This window comes from Mustela nivalis (genome assembly GCF_964662115.1).
Source record: "Mustela nivalis genome assembly, chromosome: 14".
In the NCBI taxonomy this organism is placed as follows: Eukaryota; Metazoa; Chordata; class Mammalia; order Carnivora; family Mustelidae; genus Mustela; species Mustela nivalis.
Genome location: NC_139033.1, coordinates 42,584,619 through 42,594,052, shown reverse-complemented (window position 1 = coordinate 42,594,052; position 9,434 = coordinate 42,584,619). Strand labels below are relative to the sequence as shown.

At 40.4% G+C, this 9,434-nt stretch overlaps 1 protein-coding gene across 2 annotated transcripts in view; it reads left to right on the top strand.

The window, feature by feature from the left end:
• The first annotated feature begins 308 nt into the window (after window positions 1-308).
• Window positions 309-9,434, top strand: part of SMAD4 (SMAD family member 4) — a 57,086-nt gene continuing 47,960 nt past the window's right edge. For both annotated transcript variants that reach the window (XR_014302539.1, XM_082698207.1), the window contains exon 1: window positions 309-439. The gene's annotated coding sequence lies outside the window, so the exon portion shown is untranslated. The remainder of the gene's footprint in view (window positions 440-9,434) is intronic.

The window sequence follows — 9,434 nt, the reverse complement described above, 5'->3', positions numbered from 1 at the left end:
CTGAAATTACCCGGATGTGGTCTCCGTGCGCGCATGCTCAGTGTCCTCTCGACAAGTTGGCAGCAACAACACGGCCCTGGTCGTCGTCGCCGCTGCGGTAACGGAGCGGCTCGGGTGGCGGAGCCCGCGTTCGCGCCCGCCCGCTCTCCTCCGAAGGCCCTTCCCGCCCTCCCCTCAACTCCACAGCCGCTCGGGGGGCGGGAGCGGGTGAGGGGAGCCGGGCGCCCCGCGAGAGAGGCACCCCGCCGCGGGGCGGCCCGGGAGCTCGAGGCGGCCCGCGCAGGCAGCGGCGCGGCGCCGAGGAGGGGCGGCCTGGCCCGGACGCGGCGGGGCGGGGGCCGAGGAGCGCTCCCGGCCGCCGGGGGAGCGACGGGCCCGGCGGCTCCGCGGACGAGCGGCGGCGGGAGAGCGGACACTCCTCGCCATCGCCCGAGCCCAGGTAACGCGCCATATCCCCTCCCCTTCCCCCGGCCGGGCCCGCGCACCCCGCCCGCAGCTTCCCCGCCCCGGGGCGGGCTCCCTGCGGCGGTGGCGGCGGGGAGCGAGCGGGAGGCCGGCGGGTGCGCCGGGAGAGCGAGAGCGGCCCCCCGGACGGGCCGGGCCGGCGGGGCCGCGGCGCCTCGCGTCCCCGCGTCCCTCGGGCTCCGGGCTCGGTCCTCCGGCCCCGAACTCCCCCTGCGGCGTGTGGCAGAATCAAGTTGAACTCGGACCGGGACGCCTGCCGCGGCCGCCGCTTCTCTTTGTTGTTCTTGAGTAGTTTCGCTGTCCGCCCCAGCCCAGGCTGGAGTGTGTCGCCTAGGGTATAGATGAAAGTTGTAAATGGCCTGCCGTCCTTTCTTTTTCTCAAGGAAATTTTTGTTTTCTCTTTGTCCTTTACTTTCCCTTCATGGTTGGTTGTGTCATTCCAGGTTTTGTTTCTGGCTTTGATTTGTTTACTTTTGGAGTATGGTGGGTGTTGGCGGTATGCGGGCAGCAGCCTCAGCACCTAACTGACCGCCACCCCCAACCCCACCCCACCCCTAATAAAAAATAAAGACAGTTTATCTTATTGCTGGGACTACAAATACTGAGCGTGAAATTGGTGTAGGATGTAGGGCGGTGGCTCCATCACATGCCCCAAACTGGGGTTGTGATTTCTCAGGCAAGATTTTCCAAAAAATGGGTGTGTGTGTGTGGTTAACTTGAAAGATTTCTTTGCGGGTATACGTAGGTTTTTAAAAACTCTGTTGGTGATTGATAGCTATTTCCCCCCTTGAAAACCCCAGCAAAATTTTTTTTTAATGAACATATGTATTTCTAATTATTTATTTTGAATTTAGTTTCTTAATGCCTTTAATTTTTGCATCACACTTGATGGTGAAATTGCCGGTTATTCCGGAATTATAAATACAAAACAATGTGGAATCATTTTAATTAGTCCGAATTAATTATTTAAAGGCATGTAATATTGGCTAATTTTTGTTAACAACCTTTGACTTTTGCCAGAATTAGCATCTTTTTAGGCTTGATGGCCGTTCGATTATGTGGCTTTTAAAAAGTAGGTTCAGTATTTTTGTTGGAAGAGACCATGTCGTCTTAAGAGAGAATAAAGAAATGCATATTTTCACAAAGTAATCAGATTTAGAACATTGCATTGGGATAAATTTTAGTGTGGATTTCATAAATTGCCTTTGCCTTGTTATACAGAGACTAAATATATTTCAGTTGAAATATAGCATAGTAAGTTCTAATGTGTAACTTTTCTTTTTCTGCTAAGGACTTCTTATCTTCCTTTTTGAAAAGTTCTGATGTGCTTAGTATATGACATTTCAAGTTGTAAATGATATAATATTTTAAAATATGATATTCTGCTAATGTTTCATAAGTTACGATTTTGTTTTCTTAAAAGGACTTGTTACAGAACAGAGTAATACAGACAGGCTAAGCATTTAGAATTTGCAGTATTTTTAGATCTAAAGGTGATAATGAATTATGTAGGTTTAAGTTGTTAGAATTAAAACTAAAAGCCTTTCTAGAGAAAATTGATAAAACATTTTGTGACTCTGTTAATAGAAGTGGCTTTTTCTTTGCTTTCCAGGTTTTTGGGTGAGGTTGCTTTAAAGAGGTATTACATCTTAATTTTTTTTTTTTTTTCCTGAAGTGGGAGTGCCCAAGTAGAAGCTTCTCTGTTTAGCTAAAGTCATTGTAAATCTTGAGCTTAGGAAAGAACTGCAAATCAGTTGCAGATTTAATGAAAATTTGGGCTGAGAAAGTGAATTTGAAATTTTAGAATATGTTTTATATGGATCATTGGCCTTTCTGATGACTTTGCTGCTTGAAGTAATTCTGCTTATACTGTGAAGCAGCAAATCTTATTTCTAAAAATCTATGTATGCTTCACTTTCTTTTTTTTTTTTTTAAGATTTTATTTATTTATTTGACAGAGAGAGATCATAAGTAGGCAGAGAGGCAGGCAGAGAGAGAGAGAGAGAGAGAGAGGAGGAAACAGGCTCCCTGCTGAGCAGAGAGCCCGATGCGGGACTCGATCCCAGGACCCTGAGATCATGACCTGAGCTGAAGGCAGCGGCTTAACCCACTGAGCCACCCAGGCGCCCATGCTTCACTTTCTTAAGCTGCATTTTAGTTGAGCTGTTTCTTTGTGTGTGAATTATTTTTTCTGCGTTCCCCTCTAGCCACCCCCCCCCCGCCCCAAATTAAAGAGCAAGCATTAAACTCATTTATGCTGCCCAGTCGCACTGTACCTCTCAGGGTTGGAAGCTGGGTTTTTTTTTTTTTTTTTCTTTTTTTTTCCTGATTGAACTGGTGTTAAAGTAATATCATTAGACACTATTCTCATTGAGCTGTAAATTGCTGAGGCCTCTACTAGGGCAGTTAACCCTGCAGGATCTGTCTTGTTCATTACATTTAAAATGTGTAATTTGTCTCATCTAAAATTCTGCCTGTTTTGGTGAGTACATTATTTTTCTTATGTTTAAACTTAGTTCTACATTGTCCACCTCTAGCTCATGCCCAACTTTTTTTTTTTCATTCAGTGATTTTTAGAGTGAGTGGGTCTTTAAAATCTTAGTTGACCATTTCAATGCTCATTGTACATGTTTTGATTTCCTTTTTTTCTAGAAGATTGTGTAGTTAGGCAGAAATCTTTGCTTTGCTTAAGTGATTAGAGGTTGACTGAAGTGATGCTTAATCATGTGTAAAACTAACATGAGGAACAGTTTCATTGATTTCATTATTTTCTACACTAAATCAAAGTTAAAGGACTTGGATAACTATAACACAGGATATAATTTTGTTAAATTATCAAATTTTGGGTTTTTTACTCAACAGTTGATGAAGATTTTATTGTTTTAAAAATTCAGACAGTTAACAGATATGTGTAGATATTCACTTGAGCAACTTTCAGTATGATACTGTTTGCATCATAATATGACAAAACATCTGCTTGGTAGTGAGTCCGATTTAGAATTTCTGGATTTTTTTCTCATTTTGAAATGTGTAATTTTGGTGATGGGAAGTGTGGCTGAATTCCAGTTTCTCAGGAACAAGGTATTTTAGGTTGTGTCACCTTGACATTATTTTGTGGTGTGGTTGACATCCAGGAAAATTTGTTTTAACCATGCGAGTGGATAGAAACTAGGGTAGTGCTTACTTAAGTAAAACTAAGATGATAGGTGGTCAGAATCTTTTAAGTCTGGATTATTTGCTACTGCAAATTATATCATTGGTCAGATAGATACCTTTAAAGACTGGTTGTAAAGATTGTCTAACATCTTATTTTTTTTTTTTTTTAAGATTTTATTTATTTGACAGAGAGAGAGATCACAAGTAGGCATAGAGAGGCAGGCAGGGGTGTGGGGGTGGGTGGGTGGGCAGGAAGCATGCTCCCTGCTTGAGCAGGAGAGCTCTGTGTGGGGGAGGGGGCTCCATCCCAGGAGCCTGAGATCATAACCAGAGCGGAAGGCAAAAATGTGTAGACTTAATCCACTGAGCCATCCAGGCGCCCCTATCTGTTATAACATCTTAATTTGAAGTTGGTGATAATTGCAAATACATTTAAGCTCAAAAACTATATTAGTTGAAATGAGAATTGTTTGCGCTTTGAAGAACTTGGAACTGTGTGGGGTTCATCTTTTTTATTGCTTCTTTACTCCCAAGGTTTAGGACAGTGGTTCTCAACCTTAGATGCATTTTGAAATTTTCTGGGAAGCTTTGCAAAATACTGGTGGCTGGATCCCACCTCGCAAAATTGATTCAGTTGGGCTGGGGTACAGCAAGATTAGAGTTGGAGGTGGCTTAGTTATTAGGGTCCTCTAACTTTATATTTTGAACTGTTTCACTTGTGTCAGTTTTCTGTCCTTTAATACCATGATGAACATATGTACTGTATGTATCTCACATCTGACTTAATGGGTCTCTTGAAGGTATTGCCCCTTTTATTTTGCGTCAGTATTTGTCCTTTCATTTTTCCCTCTTTCCCTTCTTTTCTTTGTTTATTTTTTTCAAATCATTTGAAATGTCTGGTAGCAAGTTTTAGGGACTTGTATTTCCCATGATAAGAAGTTGGTATAGCGTTACTATTCCAAATAGGAAGTTGATCTTTTTCTTAGTACTCTAAAATGTTTATTTGGTCTCCTTTTAGAGACTTGGGACTTTGTTTAGGTGCCAAAATTAGCATCTAAACTCCCAGTGGAATTTGGTATTCAAGGGGGGTTAATCTGGTCAGAAACCGTACATTTTCTAGGCATCGGTTAATTGGTCACTTCACTGGTTCCTGAGAGGCAAGTTTGCATTTAACTTTTGCTGTCAAGAGTTAAGTTGTGTGCTGTGAGATAGTTGCTCAGCAAGCCCAACTAGTTAGCATTTCTATAGAAATCATCTAAGGTGGGCATATTTAGTTCTCCATTTACATCACCTTAGTAGTTCCTAAGTGCTGGTTGAGGAGTAGATGCGTCTTCATCTCTGGAAGAGCTATATTTTTAAAAAATATTTTTCTCTTCCCACGCTCAATTCCAACACACATACAGATTCAGAATGGGAATTGAGTGGAGGAGGCATGGGAATCTGTATGATTAAAAAAATAATAAGTACTTCTTGATCTTAAAGGCTTTAGATATTTTATCCTTATTGCTTTGCTTTGATATGTGACAGGCTTTATTTTGCAGTCATTGATGCACTGGAAAATTTACTTACCTTTTTTTTTTTGTTTGTTTTAAAGGACTGCTACTGAATATTTGTCTTTTGTAGTAAGGTATGATTTCTTTATTTTAATGTGGATGAATTCAGATCTTTTTCAAGTCAAAATGTGTTTCTAAATGTAAAACTTAATTAAGGATATATATCAGTAGTATTTGCTACTGAGTTCTAGAGCGTATATCAACAGATGCTTATCATTGTAATAATTCAGTCATCTGATGAAAGGATGACCAGAAATAATACTTAATGGAGTAAGATGAACCAGGTATCATTGTATGTAAACACACTAGGTACATCTGTGTCGTAGATATGCCCCACTAAAATTAAAGGAAGAATTTTTATGTGTATAGATGTTGAAATTAGGCAGTTAGTTAATAGTGAAGAAAAATGACATGACAACTGTGCAATTAGTTTTTTAATCAGTTGCATATATTCATGATAATGCAATTTGTTTCATTATCTTTTTGGTAATTTATAAAGTGAAATGTGTAGACTAGTATAAACTAGATCAGTGCTTTGTAAAACTGACAGCCCCTCAAACTCCTAGAGTCCTTTATGGTTGGGGCCCCACTCTTGATGTATAGTTAATAGGGCTGGGCTAACCTGTAGGGATTCTGAAACACCACTTTTGAAAGAACAAGGTAGATGAATTGATAGTTTCCTTTGTTTCAGAGGTTTTATGACATGTATTTTCCAGTTTATTAAAATTCACCTTAATTTTCAGTTTTTTAAAACAGTGTTTCCCAAAGTGTAGTCCACAGACTCCTGGGGTCCCCATGACCCTATTCTTTTAGGAGATTCATGAAGTCAAAATTGTTTTCATAATAAAACATGCTACGTGCTGTTTTCTGTGTTGACATGTGCACTGATGGTGAAGAAGCAGTGATGGGTGATAAACCGCTGGCATCTTCGCTTGAATCAAGGCAATGGCATCAAACTGTATGAATCTTTACTGTGTTCTTCACAGCCAGAACACATTAAGCATTTGGAAAAATGTTTCACTTTAGAGTATCTCTGGTGAAGCAGTAAAAAGTTTTATTTTTAAAATCTCTGCCCTGGAGTGCATATCTTTTTAATACTCAGTGCGATTAAATGGAAGTGTGCATAAAGTTCTTGTGCGCATCCAAGTAGAAGGTTCATCTCTAGGAATAGTACTTGTGTAGTTGAACTGTAAGATAAATTAGCTGCTTTTTTAAGTGGAATCTCTCTCTTATTTTTACTTAAAAGAATTGTAGTTACTTAGACTTGGATATTTGTCAGGTATTTTCTTGAAAATTAGTGAAGTGGGCCTGACACTCAGGGAGAATAAAGTTGTTGCTAATGATAAAATATCTTTCAGGTGAAAATTTTAGATTTGAAAATTTGTGTCTGCCACATGAGCTGGCCAGCTGCGTAATACTTAAAGACTTTTCTGATGACATTGGTGGTGATATTAATGAATGTAATTTTAAAAAATTATATATTGTGTAAGGACACGTAAGCATTTGGAAGATCTTTATAATTCATTGAATCAGTTTTTTTTTTTTTTTTGAGATTTTATTTATGTATTTGACAGAGAGAAAGAGAGATCACAAGCAGGGGGAAAAACAGGTAGAGGGAGAAGCAAGGTCCCTCCATCGATCCCAGGACCCCGAGATCATGACCTGAGCCGAAGGCAGAGGCTCAATCCACTGAGTCACCGAGGCACCCCCAAAGAACCAGTTTTTTCCAGAGACAAATGCATGATATTATAAGATCATGCGTGGGCAGGAGATCCATTCAAAGTACAATGTACACCAATGGATCTTAATGTAACAGAGCCAAGAAGTTCATTGATACAGTTTCAGATTCTACATTTTAGCTAACCTTTAAGGATTGCCATTTGTTGCATTTTTGTGTTGAATAAAAGATGAATAACCATGATTATCTAAAAAGGCCACTAAAATACTCTATTTTCCAAGGATGTATATATGTGAGGCACATTTTCTTCATGTGCTTTAACTGAAACAATATATCAGAACAGATTGAATCCAGAAACAAATATGAGAATCCAGATGTCATCTTTTAAGTTAGACATTAAAGAAATTAGCAAAAATGGAAAACAGTGTAACTCTGAATACTAATATTTTTGTCTGTTTTGGAAAGTAGTTATTTTTTCATAAAACAATTATATTAACAGATACTGGATTTCTTATATTAAATTAATTTGATAAAATCAATATTTTAAATACCTTTTAGTTTTAGACTATAAACAAAAGCTATTTGGAATCTCAGTAATTAGGAATGTAAATAAGGGAACCTGAGACCAGAGAGTGACAACTGCTATTTTAAAGTAATTACCTGTATTACTGACTAGATTACTGATTGGTTCCAATTTTTATGTGGTTTGTATTATTTTCATTGTTATTTCTGAGAATTTTAATTTACTTTTTGTTTAGTAATTATGTACTGGGAAACATGTAGCAGTCAAACTTGTCAAAAGGGGAATTTTTGTCTTGGTCTGAAAATAGAGCTGGCCTCAGAGTGCTGGATCCTGGTCACAACCAGCGGGTTTCATCAGGACTCTTTGTTTTGGCTTTGTTTTTTTTTTGGGTAAGATTTTATTTATCTATTTGACAGAGAGAGAGAGGGTACATGCACAAGCAGGGAGAGCTGCAGGCAGAGAGAGAGGGAGAAGCAGACTCCCTGCTTAGCAGGGAGCCCCATGTGTGAACTTGATCCTAGGTCCTGGGATCATGATCTTAGCCAAAGGCATATGCTTAACCAACTGAGCCACACAGGCACCCCATCAGACTCTTTTCCTTCCTGTCCTTCCTTTTTTTTTTTTTTTTTTTTTTTTTTTGGATTGAGGTATAACTGACATACAATACCCTGTGAGTTTCAGCTGTATATCTTGGTGACTTGATTTTTTTTTTTTAAAGATTTTATTTATTTATTTGACAGAGAGATCACAAGTCGACGGAGAGTCAGGCAGAGAGAGAGAGAGAGAGAAGCAGGCTCCCACTGAGCAAAGAGCCCGATGCGGGGCTCGATCCCAGGACACTGAGATCATGACCTGAGCCGAAGGCAGCGGCTTAATCCACTGAGCCACCCAGGCGCCCCGATATTTTTATACATTACAAAATTATCCCCAGAGAAAGTCTAGTTACAAAGTTAATGTTTAAATAAGGGTTTTTTGTTTGTTTGTTTGTTTTTTTAGATTTTATTTATTTATTTGATGGAGAGAGCAAGAGACACAAGCAGGCAGAGCAGGAGAGGGAGAAGCAGTCTCCCTACTGAGCAGGGAGCCGGATGCGGGGCTTGATCCCAGGACCCTGGGATCATGACCTGAGCCGAAGGCAGTTGCTTAACCAACTGAGCCACCCAGGCACCCCTTAAATAAGATTTTTAAAGCTGAAGCCTGGTACACCAATATCACATTTACTCAAGACCTATGGGTGAACAAGAAGCACATCTCTAAATTTGTCTCTTGCAGTTCATCTTTTTTTTTTTTAAGATTTTATTTATTTATTTGACAGAGAGAGATCACAAGCAGGCAGAGAGGCAGGCAGAGAGAGAGGCAGGCAGAGAGAGAGGAGGAAGCAGGCTCCCCGCTGAGCAGAGAGCCTGATGTGGGGCTCGATCCCAGGACCCCAAGATCATGACCTGAGCCGAAGGCAGCGGCTTAACCACTGAGCCACCCAGGTGCCCCTCTTGCAGTTCATCTTAAAAGTTGTAACAAGGGGGCGCCTGGGTGGCTCAGTGGGTTAAGCCACTGCCTTTGGCTCAGGTCATGGTCCCAGGGTCCTGGGATCGAGTCCCACATCGGGCTCTCTGCTCAGCGGGGAGCCTGCTTCCTCCTCTCTCTCTCTGCCTGCCTCTCTGCCTTCTTGTGATCTCTCTCTGACAAATAAATCAATAAATTCTTTAAAAAAAAAAAAGTTGTAACAAAAACATTCTTTCTGTTTGATTGTATCATTCGCACGCATCTCAGATTTTATAATCATTAATACCTGTGTACATAATCCTTTGTATTCTTGGGAGTGCTTCTCCAGTTACTGTCAGTTTAAGGAAACCCAATTTTCAGACCTTCCTCTGTTTAGAATCTAGGCTGTAACTTCTGCTATAGGCAGTTGAATTGAGCCTGCACACCATTTGTTTTCTGCTTATAAGCCTAGACTGCCTGTACTGAGAATTTCTTTCTAATGATATTTCATTGGGCCAGGTTTTTTTTTCCATGTTAAACGTAAGCATTTATCTCATAGTCCCATATTAAGTAGTCT